This window comes from Aquila chrysaetos, chromosome 1, assembly GCF_900496995.4.
Source record: "Aquila chrysaetos chrysaetos chromosome 1, bAquChr1.4, whole genome shotgun sequence".
Taxonomy (NCBI): domain Eukaryota; kingdom Metazoa; phylum Chordata; class Aves; order Accipitriformes; family Accipitridae; genus Aquila; species Aquila chrysaetos.
The window spans coordinates 17937988-17962242 of NC_044004.1; the positions used below are offsets into that span (position 1 = coordinate 17937988).

The 24255-nt window shown below is 37.8% G+C and overlaps 1 long non-coding RNA gene across 6 annotated transcripts in view; it reads left to right on the forward strand.

The window, feature by feature from the left end:
* The first annotated feature begins 11023 nt into the window (after positions 1 to 11023).
* The window catches only part of LOC115342517, an 87669-nt gene continuing 74437 nt past the window's right edge, over positions 11024 to 24255 (forward strand). For all 6 annotated transcript variants that reach the window (XR_003923796.2, XR_003923797.2, XR_003923805.2 and 3 more), the window contains exons 1-2: positions 11024 to 11130; positions 14088 to 14160. This is a non-coding gene — a long non-coding RNA (uncharacterized LOC115342517). The remainder of the gene's footprint in view (positions 11131 to 14087; positions 14161 to 24255) is intronic.

A 24255-nucleotide genomic window follows, 5' to 3' on the forward strand; every position in this document is an offset into this window, starting at 1 on the left:
AGCCAAAGAGTGTGGAGCAGTGAATGCTGCCCACCACAGATTGTTTTCTGGCTATGTAGATCATCAAAGTGATATTGAGCTGCTAGAATAGGCAGGCAAATGACAGCTTGAATATCCAGTAAGCCTAGTGGCATTTGTTTTGTTTTATTTTCCTCCTGGGTTCTTTCTCACTTCATGAATAGAGACAGCAATTCTACAAAAAATTTGCAAGCATGAAGGCAAAAAAGGAAACTACAGATGCAAGAGAGAATGGACAATTGGTCCATATAGGTCTTCAGTCTTGACATTCATCTGATCTCTTTCATTATGCAAATTCACTACAACTTGAAGAATAACTACTTGTAAATTAGTTATTCAGGAAGGTAGAAGCCTACCTGAACTACATCTGATATCAGACTATGCCTAGGTAACTAAGCTATTGTCTCTTTTTTAAAAAAATAAAAAATTCCTGCATATTCATAATCATTAGAATACAACCATTGTTAGCTTAATGTCTGGTGGGTTGTTTTTTTGGTGTGGGTTTTTTCAAGTGTAGCCAGTACCCAATATTTCAATTTATTTAGTGATATGAAAAGGATCAAGGATCTATATTATCTCTGCACTAAAATATTTGGGATAAAGAAAAGAGTGACTCTGATGCTAAACTTAAGTTTTAATTATTTTTATCTCTTTTTAATGGCTTTGCTTTTTAATGCTTGTAAAACTTATTGTGTGCTTGAAAAAATGAGCACTGATTTTTTGAAAGAATACAATGCAGTTTTTAAATAAATCCCCAAATCTGAATTTCTGCTTTACTTGCTGAATAAAATCTTGATTCAACTATGCAGTTCCAAAACACTGCTAGTGTATTAAGAGTTAATGAAACAGTAGATGGCGCTCAATAATTTGCAGGATTTTTAATAGCTTTTTAGAAACAGTAAAACTTGTTCTCTTCAAATTAAAGTAAGGATAAATTTAGTGGCAGCAATACTATAATTTACATCATTCTAATCTCCAGTGAAGGGGTCTGCTACACAAGCAGCAGGCTGATTAAGGGATTAGAGGCCCACTCAAACTATGAATTTTTCCTTGTTTCACAGTGCAAATGATGTTTGGTAGTATACTTGTCAGATTATTGCTAAATGTCCTCCATTATAGTCTTGTTTGTTAATCTGTTCAAGCATTTGATTACTTATTGTTCATTGGCCTTGTTTTCAACAGCCATGATATTCTCAACTACTAAATTTGTATAAAGAGGTAAACCACTTTGGCTTCACTGCAGAATGGCATCTAATTTTGATTTACTGTGTTTTGATGTGGAAACACCGATTTTTAAGATGTTCTCTTTTTTATTTTTCATGTTAAAAATACGTTTCTGCTGCACAATCTGTTACTTGGTCTCTCTCTACATGAAATGTGGGGAGATGAAATCCATCCCCCATGGTGCTTTCCAGAGGCAAAACAATTCTCATGTACAGTCTACTGTAGTCTTGTGGAGAAAGTCCCCTTTGTGACATGGAGGATTAGGTGCTACTCAGCTTTGTAGCTTTTAACATAACTGTTAAAACTTCTGAGCCTAAAGTCAGGACTTAAGAGGGAAGGTAGATGAAAGGTAAAGATTCTAGCCTGGTCTTCAGAAGATCAAGCTCAGTTCCTTTCTGCCCTGAAAGACGTCCTGTGTGGTCTTGCACAACTTAAATCCTCAAAGAATGCAGTGTCAACAGCAAGGCATCTCAGCCTGTGCTGAGGATAGGTACCTTAATCCCTCTGTTCCTGAGTTCTCTGTTTGTAAAATGGGAAAAGTAATACTGTTCTACTTGCAAGGATAAACGTATTATCTGTTACTGCGCTATGGGGTAGGAGGTGGAGCAAAAAAGTACCTAAAATTAATATCTAAATCAATACACTTGGAGGAGTGGTGATGGAGGGAAGCTCTATACTGTAGAGCACAATGATTATACATCTATATGTTTATTCTAATCAATCTTCCTAAAAACACAAGCAATATGGACAAGAGGAACAAAAAAGCTGAGTTCTGTGCTGTAGGGGTGATTTTTTTGAAAGAGACTATACAAAGTCAGAGTTCACTGAAATTCAATGGGAACTAAATTCTGTTACTCTCCTTTGAAAATTCTCTGAATATAAAAGAACCAGCAAAAAGCTGGTAAACAGAACTTTTTTTTTTTTTGTGCATTCTCATAATTCCTATGCATTCTCTTTTCCATGATGAATCAAAAGCTATTTATTGTAATCAGTGAAATGAAATCTTGATGAGAACTATATTGGGTACTGACGGCTACTTATGTAAGTCTCCATCCAGTCTAATGTGTTACAAAAAGTTTTCTAGCTGTGGTAATTTCTACTTAAGATTGCCCCAGTTCCCTTTCTGTTTTTATATTCCACCCAATTTCAACTTCATTGCAGAATCTTAGATGTCTACCAAATTCAGAATGGTTTAACTTCGTGCATGGTTAGTGCCAGTTCTTCCTCCTCTGAGATACCATGAATCAGTTTGTGTTCTGTAGTGGTGTCATTTTCTCGGTTATTTCTCATGTGAGATGTTTGCTTTGCAGGCTCCTGGTAATGTCCAAGGTGTCTGTGTTCTTTCTTCAGTCAATGCTTTCATTGCAAAAACAGCTGGGCTGGCTCACTGCTTCAGCTTACAGCTAGAAGCAGTTGAAGCATGACTGTCAGACCTGTCATAAACTGGAAATGCTCCTGTCTTTATGTTGACATTGGCACTGAAACTGCTGTACTGAAACAATAAAAAATGGACCCAAAGGAAACAGGAAGTAAAACAGAGTATTAGAGCAAAATGAGAAAAGCTCATTTCTAAGAAACAGAGAATTTATTATAAAATGTCTACAGTTGTGGTTTTTGGGGGGGAAGAAAGCCCTATATGAAACTCTCTGTTCTCTCAGTGCAAAGCCTTGCCAACCTTGGCAGAGAACAGAATGTCAAATTCTGTGGTGAGTTTCCCATCTCTAAAAGCCAAACCACTGTGTTACTAAACACTGAATTACCATAACAGGGCCTATCACCTCCTTGACCACTCTGTACCTCCTTTCTTACCTCTTGTTTGTCTTGTCATTTTTGGATTAGAAAGTATCTTTCCTTTTACACCTTTCTGATGCCTAACTCCTTCTGGGTAGTACTGGAAACAACAACAACAAAAATATTAGGAAATAAAAGAAGACAGAAAAATCTGTTATTGTAGTGGTAGTATCAGTTGAGGAATGTTAACTAGTATTCCCTTGGTGCAACTCAGTAAAATAAAACAAATAGCGGTCTGACAAATACACAGAAGCAAGTTTGAACAGTTTTCCTTGTAAAGCTCTTAGGGTATATTCTTTTGCAGAAAAAACAAGACAAGCATGGCTGAAATCTTCTCAAACCTGTTCATAGGGGAATATTAATCTCCAGGAAGAACAATAAACACAGGCTTTGATTTCCTTTTCCTTCCTTATATAGTCAACCCAAGAAATGCTGCAGAAAATGAGGAAACCAGAAGCCAGACAGGAAGCAATATACAGAAACTGAAGCACTGCAGGTCTTGTTAGCATTAGATAACCATATAGCTCTGTCGCGGTTTAACCCCAGCCGGCAACTAAGCACCACACAGCCACTTGCTCACTCCCCCCTGCTGGGATGGGGGAGAGAATCAGAAGAGTAAAAGTGAGAAAACTCATGGGTTCAGATAAGGACAGTTTAACAGGTAAAGCAAAAGCTGTGCATGCAAGCAAAGCAAAACAAGGAATTCATTCATTACTTCCCATCAGCAGTCAGGTGTTCAGCCATCTCCAGGAAAGCAGGGCTCCATCATGCGTAACGGCCCCCTGGGAAGGCAAATGCCATCACTCTGAACGTCCCCCCTTTCCTTCTTCTTCCCCTAGCTTTTTGTTGCTGAGCATGATGTCATATGGTGTGGGATATCCCTTTGGTCAGTTGGGGTCAGCTGTCCCAGCTGTGTCCCCTCCCAACTCCTTGTGCACCCCCAGCCTGCTCACTGGTGGGGCAAACTGAGAAGCAGAAAAGGCCTGGACTCTGTGTAAGCACCGGTCAGCAGTAACGAAAACATCCCTGTGTTAGCACTGTTTTCAGCACAAATCCAAAACATAGCCTCATACTAGCTACTATGAAAATAATTAACTCTATCCCAGCCAAAACCAGCACAGGCTCTACAGAAGCAATAGAATAACAGCCATCCTAACTATAGATCAATAATGAAAGCAAACTTAACATTAACCCCATTAAAATAGCAGCTGAGGAGATCTCATCACAATGGAAAAATGCAGTAGAGTGATAAGGATGCCCTGAGAATGATATCTAAAGAACCATGCTAACAATCTGTGTATAGTCTTAGAACAGTTGTGCTAACTTGATTTGCTTTTAACATGTACTATCTTTGTTGCAACTCTTGTCATAGTAATGAAGATCCTGGTTCCTTGCCTTGGGCAGCATTTTTCAAACAGTTGCAAGCTTTGCTACCTGCTGTTCATGAGAATTCCCTTAATTTTGCTGATGTGTGCTTTATGGGTTTTTTTTGTTGTTGTTTTTGGTTTTGTTTTTTTTCAGTTATGACATTAGCCAGCTCATTGAAATTCCAGACAGTCAAAGTTTAAGCTGTGCATACCTTTACGCATGAGGCAATTCCCTTCCTTCTAGGCTATTTCCTGGGTCTAGCCACCATTTCAGTGTCTGCTGTAACTGAGCTCCTGGTGTCCTCTCTGCTGACAGTATTCCTCTACTGTAGCTGATCATTGTTTGACAGGGCTGAAGATCTTTTGTTTCAGAGGAACTGGGGGAACATACTGGTGGAAACTATCATGTGCTTTCAGTGACTTCCACTTCTTGACTTTGACTCTTCACCAATCCAGTTCTGCATTGACTTTGTCTAAAGGAAAAGCCTCTGGCCCACAATACAGACTAAAGTTATACAAGATGTTTCTGACATATATAGAAATACTCCTAATCTTTCCAGTAGAAGAGTCTTAAAATTTTAGCCAAGAAGTTATAACTCATGTTAGGGATCTTATTTTTGTTCTTTTCATGACAATTTTGTTTGTTTTATGGTAGAAATCTGGACAATGGATGAATTTACCTGCTAGTGTAAATGTGCTGTATGGAAGTCCATATAGTTACCTCAGTGTATATTAATAAAAAATGGAACCCAACATTCCTTCAAAGAAAGTCCACTGGCTCTGACTGTTTAGAAATATAACTTGTGCTTTGCTAACCTTTCTATCATATTCCTCCCACTTCTTTTCATATTCTGCTGCAAAGATGTTACTAGCTATCACATGCTCTTACCAAACTCTTAATTTGTTTATTTTTCCAAAAAACTTCATCCTTTCTGATTTCATTTTTGTCAGTATGTAACAGGCCATCCAGTAATATTGCTGAAGTACAAACTGGAGTTGCACTGATGTGATGACATTTGGATCTAGATCAGGTCCACAATAAATTGTTATTCATGTTGTATTAGAGAATGAGTCAGTACTTCAGATTTGACAGGATTAATTCCCTAAGAGGTTTTACATTTTGGCTGCAAAATACCTAGAGAAAAAAAAATCTGAAAATCTTTTGTGTGTACTATCTAGCATCAGAGGTCATGAAATATGCAGATTCACTTGTCATGAAGTTAAAAAAGAAAAAAGAAATTTTAAGCACTTCCATTTCTCCTTTAATCAAATCCTGCTGTGAAATAGTTTCAAGTTTTGAAGTAAGATTCAACTGATTAGCTAATGACTTTTTGAGTTGGTTTGCTGGAATAGGAAGTGGGTCAGAGTATCTGTGTGATGTCATAACAGATCTCTGATTTCAGAGAGATACATTTGGCCTTGTAAAATGAGTTGAGCTAATACCTGAAGTCATACTAAATGGGTGTTTCAGTACTTCAGGGAATGACTAGAATGTTTAGACCTCTGCCAGGAATACAGAGACTAGCTTTCAACTCTGGTGCAAGAGTTATCTCAAAGAAATGTTCCAGTCTGTATTTGTGTGCCAAAATGTAAAATAATGAGCTAATTCCCAGGAACTAGGGAAATTACTGAAGGTAATATAGTACTAGATTGCTGCCTGCTGGAATGTAACAGAGGTGGGGTCTTGCACAGGGTTTTGCTCCAGGAATTTTCCATCCAATATACCTACCAAAGGAATCCTCACTTTCAGAGAAAACAAGAAAATAACTCCTTCAGTACTCTCATGCCCCTTGCAGTCATACAAAAGAAACTAACCAAAATTAAAGGGTTAAGATACTGTGATCAACATCACATGATGACATGATGCATTTCAGCAGAATCACACTTGACCTTTAAAAAATTCTGTAAACAGTGCCTGAAAAATGTTAGCGGATGTTCTGTAACAGAAAAAGGCAAGTACATTAAAGGTTCCTACAAACAGTTTGGACATAGAAAACAAGTGAGCAACTGCTTGGTTGTGGAGGCCATCCGAATCTGAATCTGTCTGGTTTTCGGAAACCTTGGGTGGCTCTGTGCAACAGTGGTAATATTGAGTGAATTGATGCTTCTTTTCCTTTCTGTTTGGTCTTTTAATAATTTTTATACTGAAATTAATATTGTGAGTTTGAATAAGATATATTTATTGTGAGGACCCTGAGAGCACTAGTGGGCCTGGTGGCCCCACCTGCACCTGGGACCTCTATCCACAACCACTGCCTGTGGGCCCAGGGGCTCTATTTCAGCTCTGCATTTGGTGCAAGAGCTACTGAATTAGGCATTTCTTTTTAGGAGGACCTAACCTACTACATGAAATAAAATTAAGTTAAATGAAAATATCCATCCATCTTCAAAACAATCTTCTTTCCTTAATGTTGGGGAATATTTGAAGCTTTTTACCATTCCAGCTTCATAGAATCATAGAATCATAGAATATCTCTATTTGGAAGGGAGCCATAAGGTTCATGGAGTCCAACTCCTTGCTCCTTGCAGGACAAAATAAAACATAGAATACAGCTTCACTGCATGCTCAGTTATACTACTGCAGTTCAGGTACTTTATCTGTATCAGGTTCAGTTTCCAATGTTGTGGTGGGTTGACCCTGGCTGGACGCCAGGTGCCCACCAAGCCACTCTGTCACTCCCCCTCCTCAGTTGGACAGGGGGAGAAAAATATGACAACAGGCTCATGGGTCGAGGTAAGGACAGGGATATCACTCAGCAACTACTCTCATGGGCAAAACGGACTTGACTCAGGGAAATTGATTTAATTTATTACCAGTCAAAAGTCAGAGTAGTGTAATCAGAAATAAACCCAAATGTTAAAAACAGGGCCCCCCCCCCCCCCCCCCCCCCCCCTTCTTCCTAGGCTTAATTTTACTCCTCATTTTCTCTACCTCCTCCCTCCCAGCGGCGCAGGGGGATGGGAATGGGGGTTGCGGTCAGTTCATCACACATTGTCCTGCTGCTCCTTCCTCCTCACTCTCTTCCCCTGCTCCAGTGTGGGGTTCCCTCCCATGGGAGACAGTCCTCCACAAACTTCTCCAATGTGAGTCCTTCCGACGGGCTGCAGTTCTTCATGAACTACTCCAGCGTCTGTCCCTTCTACAAGGTGCAGTCCTTCAGGAACAGACTACTCCAGCGTGGGTCCCCACAGAGTCACAAGTCCTGCCAGAAAACTTGCTCCAGCGTGGGCTCCTCTCTCCCTGGGTGCACAGGTCCTGCCAGGAGCCTGCTCCAGCGCGGGCTTCCCACGGGGTCACAGCCTCCTACGGGTGCATCCACCTGCTCCAGTGTGGGGTCCTCCACGGGCTGCAGGTGGGTATCTGCTCCACAGTTAACCTCCAGGGGGACAGCCTGCCTCACCATGGTCTTCACAAGGGTCAACCCACCACACGTTACCACCATCGCCAACTGACTCGGCCTTGGCCAGTGGTGGGTCTATCTTGGGGCTGGCTGGCATTGGCTTTATCGGACATAGGGGAAGCTTCTAGCAGCTTCTCACAGAAGCCACCCCTGCAGCCCCCCCCGCTACCAAAACCTTACCATGCAAACCCAATACAAATGTTCCTTGCTTATTTGTAGATGACCTGTGTTTCTGGTCAGAGGATCATGATTTTTCTCAAGTGAACAATAAGGGTATTTTGGAAGATATCATGAAGTGTTACCTGAATTTCATTGGAAATTTTTCATTAAGTACTCCAACTCAGACAAAGTAGAGATGTCATCATCAGCTGCCTGTGCACTCCTGCCAAAATTTTCTCCATGACAGTTTTGTTTTCCTTATATCAGTGGGTCTTTGCAACTTTCATACAAAGCATTTTGGAGTACTCCACAAATATTAATTACTCTTTGATTACTTTATTTCATTACCCATACCACTTGACAGGTGAAACAAAGCTCAAGGCAAAACTTAAGAGCAGAGTGCCCCACAACAGCTGCATACAAAGGAGAAGGCTATGTGTTTCCAAAACAGTGACAAATGAGCAAGCAGCAAGAAATAAGAAATTTGGACTGGATTTCTCTGGAGTTGTATCATGTGTTGGCAACTTTTTTAAAAATCAGGAAAGATTGGCTTGCATCAGGTGTCCTCAACATGAGAACAGAATTTAAGTATCCTGGCTGCTGCTATTCACTTCCTTTGGACACTTCCTTTGGAAATTTTCCTGCTGAAATAAAACTGGAAGTTATTTCAATATTGCCAGATATAGCCAAGTTTTTATTCAACCTCTTAACAGAAGTGCAAGACAAAAAAACCCACTCCGTTGCCCCATTGCCATTTTTCTCAATGTATGCATCGGTATAACGCATTGTTAGATACAGCGAATCTTTCCAATTTGCTTCATACACAGTTGCCATCAAGAGACTGTTATCTAGAGTGTGAAGATGGGCTGAACAAACATTTTCTTTCACTGACCAGACTGATTCATTGAGTGAAGTTAGACACTGCTACAGTTTCCCATCTTTACTAATCAGACTAAGATTGGACTTCATGTGACTTTCCTTAAATTCACGAAAGGTCATAAGATTCTAAGCTATTTTAGAAGATTTCAACAGTACTTTCTTCCCAAATAGGGGCTGTGAGTTGAAATTTTGACATTTATAAAAAAACTGCTCAAAAAACAATTCAGAAATGTCATGATAAGTCCTTAAGAAGTAGGAAGGAACAAAACTGCTATTTCAAGGAATTATTTATATGCCCCTGGTTATGTGTCAGGTACAGTTCTCTCTGCAGCCCTTTTGCATAGTATTATATATTCCTGTCTGAGTAAGGACTATTTCCTTAAGTGTGTTCCACTGTACTGCATGCTTTTTGGCATATGGGTTTTGATTTGTTATTTAAACTTTACTACATTTCGTTCATTATACTGCTAATATTATGAAACACATCATTATACTCATACTGAGTGTCACAGCTCTGCAAGATCAAATCTCACTAGTCTTGTGTCTGAAAATCAGTTTTGAGTGAAACCAACATGAAAAGTATTTCTCCTACCTCCCTGCCCTTCCCATGACTGCCACAAAAGATGCTAATATGGTTCTGCTCTTTTTTCCATTCTTTCATCAGTGGGAGAAATTTCACATTTGGTTTCTACATTTGCCTGCTGGATTCTTTTCTGTGGCATACAGCTCAGTAAATGTCACTTCCATGTGTCTTTGGATTCCTGTCTGTTTGAAAAAAAAAAACCAAAGCATCTTCTTAATCTTCAGCATTGCTGAATTTCACCTCTATACACGATTTTCCTTAATTGACACATAAATATTTATGTATAATTTTAATGAATACTGAAGTGAACACCTAAACTTTTCATAGTATTGCTGTGAAGGACAGTATTGCTATACCACTAATTTGTTTTCTATTGAACACACTTGAAGGATTCATGATAATTATTGTATTTTCATTATTTAATTTTTGAATAGTGCCTTTAAAAAACCCAACTTGCTCTCCATTCTACATTTGTATTCTCATTCCAGAATATAGTAATGCTGCCAGTGAGTTATGAGAGTTGTTGTTGACGATACGTACTTAGAACCATGTTAATAGCATGACGCTGCCAACACACCGTCTATTGCTACATTAAAGAGAAGCTGGTGCTCCTATGCTATCTACTTTTACCTGTTAGAGTGAGGAGTGTGGATTTTTTTTTGCAACAGTATGAATTTTATGAAGAATGCTACCTTTTGTGGTTATACATATATTGCAGTGGTGGCAGCTGATGTCTCCTGAACTAGCTTTACATTATCTACTGGGATAAACATGACAATACAGCATAGAACAGCTGGATGCTCAGTGTAAGCCAGCCACCCCAATTTCCACTCAGTATGTCAACTGTTTCTTACAGCCCAGGCAGAGCCCTACGCTCTTGCTGGCTCATGCACATATATCAGCAGAATTGATACCCAAGCGCTTGTGAAAGTGGGCCACCTGGCTATTGGGGGCCTTTCAGGAACATTTCAGAGCCCTTCAGGGTCCTTCACCATATGACTAGCAACATATGCAAAGAGTGGGTTGCAGGTCACTGGAAAAAAGTCACAGAGTTTATCTTGAGAATCCTTTAACAACCACAAGAACTGAGGAAGTGATTTCTATGAACTGGCCTATGTATCTGAAAGAGGAGGGATGGATTCACTAGTTTGTATCTAGCATCAGTATATCATTGAGTCTGAAATGATTAAACTGCTTGAAAAATCTTGAAATTTGAAAAATAATACCTCTGAGGAGATTTTTTTTGGGGGGTGGAGGAGTTCTTCCATTTCACTGCAGTCTGCAATCCTACAGGTTTCTGTAGGAGGAAATAACAGCAGAAACTCACAGCCAAACTGAGTAATAACTCTGAGAAAAAGGAGTAAGTAAATGGAGAAAGGGAGTAAAAAGAAACCTACAGTCACTCCTTCAAACAAGTAAAAGGCTGACAGTCCTGTTGTAAGTATTGAAAGCAAATATAGTACCAGATAGAAAGAGATGGAAAAGTCAAAGAAGGAGAAAGCTCATGTGGCATTTCAACCTGTCAGCTTCCATCAACTAGACACCATCTCAGATTTCAACCTCCACCCCAGGAAATCTTTCTAGAGAGCTGGAAGGCTCATTCCTCTTCCCTGTGGTTAAACCTTAGGAAGGAACATGAACAGATCAAAGTGCTGAGAGATCATGGAAGCTGTCCCTTTTGGGTCAGTTCTTCCTTCTGCCTCTGCAGGTGGGTAGCTGCTGCTTGCTTTGCACTGTAAGCTGTTCGAATGAGTGCCAGTGTGGAGGAGTTGAACCTCCTGCGAAGGCCATCAGATGGACAGAGAAACCTTAGCAGTCTTCATTTGTAACTGTTTCCCAGTTGCTTAGCCCAGTCTATAGGAAAGATGCAAGTGCTGGAACAGAAAGGCACGATGTAAACCTCTCTGTGTACAGCATGTTATGGTGGACCTTGTCTGACCTGCAGCACATGGCTTGGCCATGCCCCTTTTACAGGGTGGAGTCCTGAAAAACAGGACTTTTTATATGTAGAAATTGTTTTAAGTTGTCTTTCCTAAGCCATATGTAAACACTACTTTATGATGAGAATGCAAGGTATTTCAAATGTTATTTGTGGAAAATGTTGCAACTGAGTTTATTTCAGTATTTCTGACATTCTTGCAAGCAATACTGAACAGGTCCTTGCGCACGTAAGACTAGAGAAAATGTTGTCTAACCAGAACAGACTGTCCTGCAAACAACTCCTGGAGTCATGATTACATGCTGTGCTTCAGCTTTCAGTAAACTGCATGAGTTGAAGGTGCTCAGCCTTACTCAGGGTTATGGCCAATAACTGAAGAATAGTCATCTGAAGATGCATGCCTCTGTATCCCTCCCATAATTAATAACATTCAGATGACCTCACCCACTTCCTTTAATGAATAATTTAACATCCCAAGCACTTGCAACTATTTAGCATTTGAAATATGTTAATGTTCTGAACATTTGATGGGAGAAGAACATTTGAATAATTTACCATAAATATTTTTCAAACATTTTATTGTTGTTACCAAATCTGGCGTGGCCCATTTGTTTCATCATATTGCCTAAAACTGCAGCTGCATACCACAAACAAAAGAGGATTAAAGCCAGAGTAGCACATTTCTGGATTTGCATATAAGCTGTTTTACTTGCTGTCAAAGACCATGCAGCTGATATGTCTTTTGGGAAAGGTGTACAGTTTCCTTGTAAACTAACATGCAGATTAAAGCATTAGAAGTTATTTATTTAGCAGTTTATGTTGGCACCCAGACACTGCATTACTATATGTCTGAAAAACAAATAATCTACAAACTACTGATGAAACCTGTAGACCCTCCTGCATGTTAAATCTTATTTTCTGTTTCCCATGAATGCAGAAGTAAATTAAAAGTTTCTAAAATCAGATAGGTTTTTACCCTTTAACATGATGCTCTGATGGACTACTGACAGAAACCTTGGCCTGTCACAAAAAATTCTTTATCAGAGACCTGGAAAATTCAAGCCTAGTGTCTCAAGGGTGACATGGTAGATCTAAATCCTACTATAGGAGATAGAAAAGGAAGTGATCTCACACATAAATGGAATTTTTTTTAACAAATGAAAGAATGATAAAATACACAAGGGGAAAATAGTTACACTCTTCAGACACACAAAACGGAAGATATTTCTATAGCTTTTGACACTTTGAAGGTAATCTGATACTTATGCAATGTAGCATTCAACCCCACTGCAAAATGTTAACAAGAGAAAATTGAGGAATTCAATTTTTTTTTTTTATAATTCCTTAAAGTCATTCAGTTCATTCACTCAATATCTATGGCTCCTCAAAGAAAAGAAAACAATGTCTATAGGTCCTTAAAGAAATAAAAACAATATAGAAATGAACTGATATTCTGGAAAAAGCTGATCTTTGGTATGTTTTGGTAAAAGAATAGTGCAGCTCCTTTCAGGGAAAATTTACGGCACAGACACACAGAGTCATTAGAGTATGCAAAAGGTAGGGCAGAAGTCTGCTTCATGGTCATTTTTTTTTCAGGAATATTTCTGGTTTAAGTGGTACCCAGGTGCTTAAAATTGAAAATATACTGACAAATGATGACCTCTATCATGGAAATTAAGTGTTTTAATGTGCTTTCTTCATTTTCTAACACTTTTGTATATACTGTGCTGTCTTTAGCTACTGAATGGGTGTATGAGGGAGCGTTGGACAGAAGAGGGGAGGCAGTGCAAATCTGTATAATTTCTGAATGTTTTAAGGCCATTTTAGGTCTCCAGTCTGTCCTGTTACGTACCAGACCATAAAATTCCATTCACTGTATCCAGACTGACAATGTGCAGTGAATGAGAATATTTTTCTTGTGTCCTGCTATTTTTCAAAAAAGAATCCAACTTCGGTTGAAAGTCCTCACTTATGGCAAATTTGTTACGGTCAGTTAATAAGCTCTTCCATGATCTAGAATGGAGTTTCAATTCCATTTTGAAATCTATTGACTTCAGCTACTCATTATTGAAATGTTTTTGGTGTTTGGCAGCTTAGAGAGTCCTCACACATTAATGTAGTCATCAGAATGCAGGTTCTGCCATGGTAAAGACCTTTTCCCCTAAAGACTTCCCCTGATGGAGCAGGCGAGTGCTAATGTGGATTCAGACCTAGAATGATGTAGCAATGTTGGAAGAGGAAAAAGAGAGAAGAATCCTGAACTTTGCCTCCTGCTACTTCCTCCCATTCCAGATAGTGAAATGATAACACAAAATCAGACAAGAATCTTACCTCTTTAAGGAGGGACTAGATTTTAAGGACTTGACCATCATAAAATGCAGTCTTGTTCCTCTTTACATTTTTGACAACAGCAGGATGATTTATGCATTTTCACTCATGGGTGAATATGTAGGCCTATCGTGCATCCCAAGTGCCCTGATATTCCACACAAAATAAGTATAATTTTGCATAGACACAAATGCAAATAGAGTTGAAATTGAGTATTAGAATCTAGCAGGCAATTAGGACATTGTGGTCAGGAAAGAAAGGGATGTTTCATAATTCCCTGTTTAGGTAGGTCTATGAAGCTAGAGACCTACTTTGGAAAAACAAAACAAAACTAAACAAAACAGAAAATTTCATCTTTTATCTATGATAATTGCCTGACAGCATTTCCTCTCCAATAGGTAAAACCAAACTAACTATAATCAACTAAATTTGGGTGCTCTGTCACAGTGAGATAAGATACCAGGCCTGAAGGTAAGATTTAAAAGTTCTTTGTTTTTTACAGACTTTGTCTTATAAATTAGTCAGAAGGGTTAGGTTTCATTTTGAGCCATTTTCTTTTTCTACTTTTTTGTCTTATGTCATATTCAGGTGTATCCTAGAGATTCTTATGAAAAAGAGAGAAAATCAATTAATCTATCATCAAATAGCTGCTCTTTCAATATAAAACATTGCACAGAAGACAAGTAAACTAGATAGGAAACAGAAAATGTTTCTCTTCATAATGTTTTAGGTGAAGTTGCAAATTGAATGAGAAGTCTAACTACATGATTATATTCAGATGTTAAGCAAACAGACTTTAAGTCCCTTTGAATTGTGTTTGGAAACTCCCTAAACTTGTTTCCCATATCCCAAGGTAAAGATGTATGGTAGGTATTCTAGCAGTGTGATTTTGCTGGCAAGAAAAACATCATAAATGCTAAGAAAAGCCAGGAGTTATACTAAACATGAAGTTCCTGTACACGGTGAGTCCAAGATCACTGGAGATGCTTTCAGCTTTTCTGTGTGCTGAAGGTGTGTAATGAAACATACAGAAAAAAGAATCCCTCTTTAATCACTCAATTGCAACTATACATATGAAAAGTGCCAAATGTTTTGACCATAGGAGAAAGTATTTTATTTGCCTACTGGATGATATAGCTCTAGCAATGTCTACTCCATATGTTAAACAGCAAATGTACTTGGATCTGACAAGCTGGAACATCTCTTTGGGAAGGAATATCTATTTGGCTCTTGCACTTCTGAGACACTTGTTACAAATCTAGAAACTATTCACAGACTATGAATGTTCTACTCTGGAGCAGGTATTTCTTCAAAATCTTAAATAATGTTAATCAAAATAAGGGAAATCCATGCTTCAGGCTGTCATCTCATCCTTGTATTGTTATATTTTGTAGAAGAATTAGTAGGATTTGAGAAGAATGTCTATGTATGATGCCAAGCATATCCTGTGAGATATATTGTGCAGAAATATTCCTGAAAGCCAAGAAAACTCCACAGGAAATTTTACTGGGCATTTGTAGCAGACTCGAGGCTCTTCGAAGACTCCATGGTTTGACTTATGACAGTGCACGAGGGGGTAGTTTCTGAAGTACTTGAATGTCACATCAATCAAATATTTAGATGTGAGATTACTAGCATATGCATCTAAAATGGAGGCTAGCCAATGGGTGATTTTCCCCTTTCTATTAGTAACTGCTTCAAATAGTAATTCAGGATTAAAAAAAGAAACCATAGCTCAGCCTGCATCAGCTAATTACTTTTATTGACATGCTATGTATGAACATGCTGTGACCTGACTCTACTATTTGCCCTGTGTACTGATTTCACTGCTTCCAAAATGTCAGGGAAACATTTCCCATGAATGTTTTTTTCATTTTCATATGTGTGTGGGGATAAGAGCATCCCTTGAGATATAAAGTGAGCTTAAAGGATTATTATCTAGAAGTACTTAAGATTTTCTGGAGTTGTGGTAGTGGTTCTAGTTAAAACAAACAGCAATTTTCAGTTGTCATCTGCATTTTCTTGGGAAAAAAATGTTCCTTTTCAAGTTGAGAATTTCCATGTTTGCTGTCTGGTTGAAAGAGAATTTTTTGGAAAGTCTGAGGTTTCATAAATGAACATGGTACTCCATCTACCATTATAATTTGTGCTGGTAAATGTTTCCCACTACTTCTGTTGCTCAGCCAGAAAGCTGCATTTCTTCATCCATCATGAGGGCAGAGTTGAGGTTAGGTCAAATGGTGCGTGCAAAGTGTTTCTCAGCTGTTGTTTAAGCAAGCTTTAGCTATTTCTGCAGCTGATTTAGAGTTCTTTGATCTGTCTCATTCACTATAAATATAGTGAAGATGTAACCATGATCAAGGCTGAAAGCAAAATATACTGACCTTAGTTACCTCTGTGCTAAAATAATGATGGGGGGCAGGAAAGGGAAGAAAGTAGGAACAATGAATTAAAGTATAAAGAACCTGATTCTTCACTTACTTATACCACTTTGTTCCAGTGGATTCCACCTAATTCAGTAAATTTACTTCTGATTTACAATGGTGTGTGAGAGGGCAAAAGCAAGTTTCATATAATTGCAGAGAAAACTAAAAGGAGACGTGATTAATGTTCTGCATTTCTCATGGACCACAAATAAATTAGATTAAATACATTACAATAGATTGGACCAAGGAAATGTTTGGATGAAAGGTTTCTTCAGGAAACCTAGGCTCTATAGAATAATTTGTGATTTAGGAAAAAACAGTCTTCCATTAGCAGTGAGCCTGTTTGTTGTCCACTGCAGTGCTCACGGCCTTTTGCTATCAGACAGAGAACGGTCCAGCACTGTGGTAAATTTTTAACATGACAATTTTACTTTCTTCCATTTCTCTATGTAGTTTTTCACTCCCAAAGCTAATTTGCTAATGCTACTATGTTTCAGCCAAGAGGCAAAATTTACATTTGTTAGAAAAGCACTTTTTATAACTTTGGGGTGTCTGGTAATAAATACTGTAGAAAGAGTTTGAATAAAAGACACAGTGGCCTTATGGAAAAAAGAAAAAAAAAAACCCAACAATAAAAGCCTGAAAACATCAGAAACATGTTTGAAACTGATCAGACTCTATTAGTATAGAAATCAATGATATAAAATCAGGTATTTCTAATGCAGTTGACTTTTTTCATACCATACATGAGCTATTCTGATCTTATGGGGTGGGGTAAGGGCACACAATATGCTTTTCAGTTCATTTAGTGCCATCCACTCACTGGTGTGGTTCTTTTTGTTTACTTCCCTCCATATCTCTTTCTAGATGGGGCACATTCCTCTTCCTTTAATGCTAACATTTTTTTCTAAAACTGTTTTACCTTCTTGTTCAAGACTTTCTCCGTTATATTCATGTGACCTCTAGACCAAAACTCCTGCAATAACCATATTTATGCCTTGCAGAAATCACTTTATAACACATGCCCAACAGAAACATCAGAATTATGAGCCAAGTACTTCAAAACTTAGAGAGTGAATTAAATTTTGATATTTTAAAAGTAAAAAATATTTTTTATTTGGTGTTTTTTTGTTGGTTTTTTTTTGGAGCTGGGAAAGTCATCTCTGCAAGGAATTCTTTGTCAAGTAAGAGCATAAAAAATAAAAACGGAGCTTAGATAATCTTATGAGTTCAGAATGTGAAGTGTTAAAAACACCTGAACCTTTTAAACGTAATAAGTAGGCAATACTACATTAAATCTGTCTTGAATTAGCCTTTTTCTTTGCTATTAGATTCTATAAAGATTTAAATGATTTATATTTAAAATATTTTGCATATCAAAGCTAGTTACATAGTAGAAAAAAAATACAAGAGGAAATATTTTCCAAATGCCAGTTTTTTAAATACAGAAGAGGCATAAACTGTTTCAGCACACAATAAAAGGCAAGTGTGGGTCCTCAGTATGCATCTTCAGAAAAAAAAATTCAAAGATTCCCAGTAATTCTTGTTTATTTGCACTGGTTATAGAGATTAAACAATAATGTTTTAAATGGTAGGAGTTGGATTCATTAGCTTTTCCACATATTAAAGTTAGGCATCTACTTAAAATTAGTCATGTAAGCTGCCTGTCTGGTCAGGCAATATGTATGGTTGTGATATGATATCTATAATCTGAGTAATAATAACATTGTGTTAATCTGTCAAGCACCCACAAGTTGTGTTTGAACTATGATGGTAACTACCATATTAATAAAATAAAACACAGTAAATGGAAAGTAGTGAGGAAAAGTTTGTGGTATAGATATTTTCCAAAGAATTGGCTTCTTGCCATGTGCACGTTCAAAATACATAAGTAACAGAGAAGAGTTTTGAATGTGTCACATATGCTTTGAGCAATGACCACAACATCTTGCTTTGTTATGTGTGATGTGGAAAAGGACAATTTTTTTCTTAGCCAGTTAATAGTTCTTTCAGGCTCTGAATAAGCAAAATGTTTAAGAGCTTCTCATGCATTCTTAAAGTTCTTGGAGCACATTGCACTCTGCAGAATCAGGAGTCACTGAAAGAAGAGGAAATGAGAGACACTGAGATTTTGACCATGATCACTGTTGAATGTCCACAGTTCTTGGAGATGTTCTTCATACCGTTGTATGTAGGGACTTGTGCATTAACCCTGTCTCAATCTGGCATTACACACATGATAGAAATTCTCCCAGTAAACATAAAATTCAAGATATCTCTGTGAGATAGCTTATCTTTTGGAAAGATGTTTAGTCTTGAGGAAAGGCTTTCAGGTGATAATGAAATTGTTACTTTCCTAAGTCATTCTAAAGGATAAATGCCACTGGGACTTTCAAAAAAGGAACACTTTATTTTGAATTTGCTTAGCTTCACATACACTTCCAATGTACCTTTTCCTCCAAGATCAAAGCTGGTTGCTGTCAGAGATCTCCTGGTATATATGGTTGGGAGTTCTTTGCAGAACTTTGCAGATTTGCATGGAAATAAAAGAATTATGTTTGTTTTCAGAAAGTGCTGATATTGGCTCTGTCTAGACTGTGAAGCAAGTACTTTCTGCACTTAGGCCATGTTCCAAATACAAATAGAAAATGAAAGTTGGGTGCGTAGCCAAAGAGAAACCTACAGTGTGCTTCAATATGTCCCCCAGACTGGCTCAATCAAAACTAAGACTGCTGGGCACACTGCAGAGCATACTTACCCTGTGGAATGGTTGCAATCAATAAATCCTAAGCCTTGTATTTAGTATTCACTGGGGAGGAACTGCTTAAGAACGCTAATTTGTTCCTTCATGGAATATTAGAGTTGCATGATGAAAAAAGCCACTGAGATGTTCACTTCTGCAATCTATCAGCTTTGTTTCACTCGAAATGCTGATGCTTTTGTTTTCATTATTGAAGTGTTCCAGTTTATATATACTATGTACCTACCAAACCTAGTTTCTGAATAGAATTGATGTCTGCTTTTCATATTCAGTATCTTTTATGTTGTCTAGACTGTAGGCAGACTTACATCTTTAAAGCATCTGTGAACTCAGCTATAAGTTCTCTAGCTATATCTGTCTGGGGAAGATTTTGGTATGTCATTGTAATTTTAAGGGAGTTGATACCAATCTAATTTCAAGATACATTTAATCTGTTTAATAGAAACTAAAATTTTCTAATCATAATAAATCATGAAAAAAGATTTTCTGTAATAAAGGTTATAGATTAAATATTTTACCAGAGAGAATACAGCTTTAAGATATAGGTAGATGAAACAATAGTTTTGCCTGAAGATGAAGAAGAGAGTCATAAATCAAAATGTCTAGAATACTAAACACAGTCTGTCTCCATATAGCATCTTAAATCCTGATTTAGTTTTCTATAAGTTTTAAAATATGTTCAGAAGTAGTACCCAGTCCAGAAAAGGTACATACTCTTCAGCTTTTCTGAAAATCAGGCCATTACTTCAGTGCAAGAAAAAAGAACTTAACAACTTAACTTTAAATACTGGGGGTTTTTTTGTTTTGTTTTTTTGTTTGGTTTGTTTTGGTGATCTTGGAATATTTTTTCTTATTCTGAGGCAATATTAATACTCTAAGCCTGAGCAACCAACACCTTATGTGGCATGAAAGCTGAATTATGGGCTGAGAGCCAGAGTATTTTTTTGACAGCTCCTGGGGATGTTTAATGGTCTAACCCGTTCACCTCTTTATCCATCAATAGTCAATTAAAAGTTTATCCCCGAAAAAGAGCTGTTTTGGAAAGAAGGTACAGAAACAAAACTGATTTTAGTTGCCAATAACATTCAGGACAAACCTACAGCCTAAGTTGATTCTTTTTATATTGTTCTGTGCTGTTGGAAAAACAAGAAAAAAAAGATTGTCAGGTTCTCTTTGTCATGCTGGCATGGCTCTCTTTTACCCAGGAATGTCACATGGCTACTCTATGAATTTCATTGTTTTCTGATCTTGTGCTCTAAAACCACAAGAGTGGTCAAAGTGTTTATCATTATAAACCCTGTTGACCAACATTATTTACTTGCCATACCTGCACACTTTTCTAGGGGCAAATCAGTTTGGATAGAAGATACTGCTGACTAGTGATTTCCCTGCAAGTCACTTAATTTTATCTGAGTAAATTTCAAGTGTAGTATTTGCGACTTGGTGCAACAGAAGGAATACAATTTATAGATGAAATGCATTAATTTTGGGCAAAATACAGCCATGGGCAACCACATAGTTGGTTGGAATTCAGTAGTTAAAAAGAGGAGATCATTCTATTTGAATATGGCCAGGACAGGGACTGTTGCATTATGTTTGTGAGCAGAGCAATTTGGAAAATTAAATGCTTCTAAATATTCATGGTGTCAGTTTAATATTGCATCAAAGGATGGCAGACAGTGGCTGATTTACCTAAGAAATACTACAGACATTGCCAAGGTTAAAACAAATTTAGTTCTTATTCATTTACTAAATGAAAAGTATGTGACTGATGTTAATGCAGTGCAATAAAAAGGAAATCTGTGTCAGTTTCCTATACTCCCAAATGGACTACTCTGCAAACACTACGGAACCATCAACCAGGTAAAAAAGAAAATCAGTTCCTTAACTTTAAGAAAAATACATTGACCTTTTTGAGTCTGTAACAATTAAATGATGTATGAAATGCTTATAGTGTGCAGACAGAATATACACAATGCATCTCTCTGTTATTTGCAGTAATGTCCTTAGAAGTGGCTAGAAAACCTATCAAGCATGGAAATGCCAGCTGAAAGAAAGGAAGGACTATATGTATGAGGGAATTGGATTAGAAATAGCATACAGCTCTTTTACCTTTTTTTTTATTTCCCACCCCCCAGATGCCCAAACAAGCCAATGTAATAATTTTTTAGGGTCATTAAAAGGACTTTGAAAAGTCTAGCTAAAGTAAGAAGATAAACAAGGACACCACTGTGTCTAAAATTTGCTGAAGTCCTTGTTAATATAGAAATCTCTTTTTTTCAAATAAAATATTGTCAAATTAAAATCTTTGTCTATATTTTGTATAGGACTAGGAGCAATCAAACAAGGTGAGGTCAGGAGGAAATAGCTTGGGGGTTTCAGGAAAGGTGAGTTCCAGGTAGAGGACTGTATTGGATGCATTGAAACATCAAGCTGATGGAATAAGGCAGAAATAGGTAGGAGTTACCTGCTAGGTGTGAATGTGGCCCCACACAGACATTGACTTGGAAAGCTGGAGTAATCATCTGGAAAGATGATTAACAAACAAGGAGTCTGACAGCAACAGGAAAAAAATTGCATCCAGTGAGCATAGCAAATCAAGATGAGGGCCCTGATCCGGCAATATTACATGCATGTTTAACTATACCCTTGGGACTTGTTGGATTTATAGGAAGTACTCACATAAATAAGGTGAACCGTCTGCAGAGTTGAGGCAAAGGGCCAAAGCATCTGTCCTCAATCTCATAATACAGTGATGCAAAATACATTACCTGAAAAATAATGGAACCTTTAATTCCAGTACTCTGAGCCTTTAATTCCTCAGTGTATTATATGTGGATTCATTACAGTATATGCATTGAGTCTATTTAAACAGCAAATACAGCATGTAAAATAAACTTTTCTGATGTAGGAAATACATTCTCATCTAAGTGAAAACTGAACTAATTTTATTTCATAATCTGGTTTATGTCTTCCACATGATCCAAGTGATTAAGGCCAAGTGGAATCTATTTTTTCGTAATACTTGCTGTAATAGTCATGGGTTTAGTTTTATAAACCTGAAATGTCATTACTAATGAGGGAAAAGGATTTTGTTTTTAAGCAGAAATTGTCCTTTTAAGTTAGGGTTGAAGAAACTGTGTAATAATTTTTGCATGATGATAATAACTAATCTTGGTTTCTCTTGTTGGTCTGTAGTGTTTCGTACATAAAACATTGGGGATCATATCTGTGGCTGACAAAGATGATGTAGTTTATTATAGCTTATTAGTGTAGAGGTAATATCTAGTATCAGGTGCAAATCTACTTGAAGGTCAACCCTGGAACAAAATTTAAGGAAGGTTATTGGTGAGAAATCCATCAGTTAACTTTTGATTAATTATTTAGGAAAGACTCAAAACATGCTTCCTGGAAAAAAGCAAAAGTTGAATGCTAGACAGGTTTCTCACGTAGTTATGTTAATGCATACTGTGACTGACTTTTTCAGTGAAATTGAGAACTATAGAAGTCAGAACAATGGTCAGAAAAATGACATGTCTTTTCCTGGAACAGCAGGTGTAAAAGGGGCTTGAGCTGCCTGGATATCTTAAAGTGGGCTAAACTCCAAAGTTTAGCAGGAGTTTGAAAAATCATCAGATTATTCCAGTGTATGTGCTGTTCCATTGTTGTTGAATACAATGGAAAATTCTGGTCCAGAGAGAAAGTGGGGTATAATAGGCTAAGCTTAACAGTATTTGTCTATAATAAATCATCCTTTTTAAACAGATTTTGACAGTGTTGCCGAGAATGTAGTCTTTAATGTCCAAGTTTAAACCTCTTCAATAGCATCAGAGATACAAGTGTGTGCATTTCAGTTGTCTTTACTCTTTGCAGTTTCTGTACCTTTGAAGCTGCCATTTTCTGCTGGCTTCTTTATTTTTATTACTTTTTTTAGTGTGTATTAGGCTAGAGTTATTGCTAGTTTACTCCCTCACCTCATTGCTTACCTCAGGCCTTTACAATCCTTACGGTCTTTTAAAATTTTATTTCCATTTTCATCAGGTGCTGGCTCTTCTCCACACTCTGGCATTTTAGTTATTCAGGGATGCACACTGTAAGCCAGCTTAATAGTTTGGTGCCACAGCCTGATATTCAGAGCTTGCAAAGACATGAACTGTTTACATTCATTTTTAGCAAATGCTGATTGTTAATATCTGGTCTTCTGTTAAAGGGTGAGAAAATTGATGCTTTACATTTTGCTTCCTGATTTTTATCCTGAATCCCAAAGGCTCTGCTTTATGTCCTGCGTTAATAGCCCTTCAAAATTTTAATTTAGAAATCATCTGGGCATTCGGACAGAAACCTAATATAATTCATTCTGAACTGGCATGTCTCATGCAGTGGAATACCTGCCCTAGAAACATTCTGCAAGACAGTCTACCTGGTCCCACAATTGAGAAGGTGGTATTGGTCAGCAAAGAGGAAGGAGTAGGAGATAGTCTTACACATGGAGACTCCCATGAAGATATTTTTGAGACCTTGAGGCACATCAGGTAAAATTTTAGCTTTGTGAAGACAGTGGAAAAAACTCTCTGTGGCTTAGGGTAGATTTGACCTGTGCTGTGGTTTAACCCTGGCCAGCAGCTAAACCCCACACAGCCACTCGCTCACTCTCCCCCATTGGGTTGGGGAAGAGAATCAGAATAGTAAAAGTGAGAAAACTCATGGATTCAGATAAGGACAATTTAACAGGTAAAGCAAAAGCTGCATGTGCAAACCACCAAAATAAGGAATTCATTCACTACTTCCCATTGACAGGCAGATGTTCAGCAATCCCCGGGAAAGCAGGGCTCCATCACGTGTAACGGTTACTTGGGAAGACAAATGCCATCACTCCAAACGTCCTCCTTTCTTCTTCTTCACCTGGCTTTTATTGCTGAGCATGACGTCATATGGTATGGCATATCCCTTTGGTCAGCTGGGGTCAGCTGTCCCAGCTGTGTCCCCTCCCAACTCCTTGTGCACCCCTAGCCTACTCACTGGTGGGGCAGGGTGAGAAGCAGAAAAAGCCTTGGCTCTGTGTAAGCACTGCTCAGCAATAACTAAAATATCCCTGCATTATCAACACTGTTTTCAGCACAAATCAGAAACATAGCACTATATGAGCTACTGCGGGGAAAATTAACTCTGTCCCAGCCAAAATCAGTAAAACTTGTCATCAGAAGACTTAACATGAACTTTACATTAATTAGATGGAGCACATATTGCTATGATGTCTGATAGCCTCACAACAAATTACCTTTCTTACTCAATCTTGTAAGGTAGGAAATGCTGTTTTCCTTATTTAACATACTAAGAACAGAAACACTGATTAAAGTTCACTCTAACATGAGGGTCGTA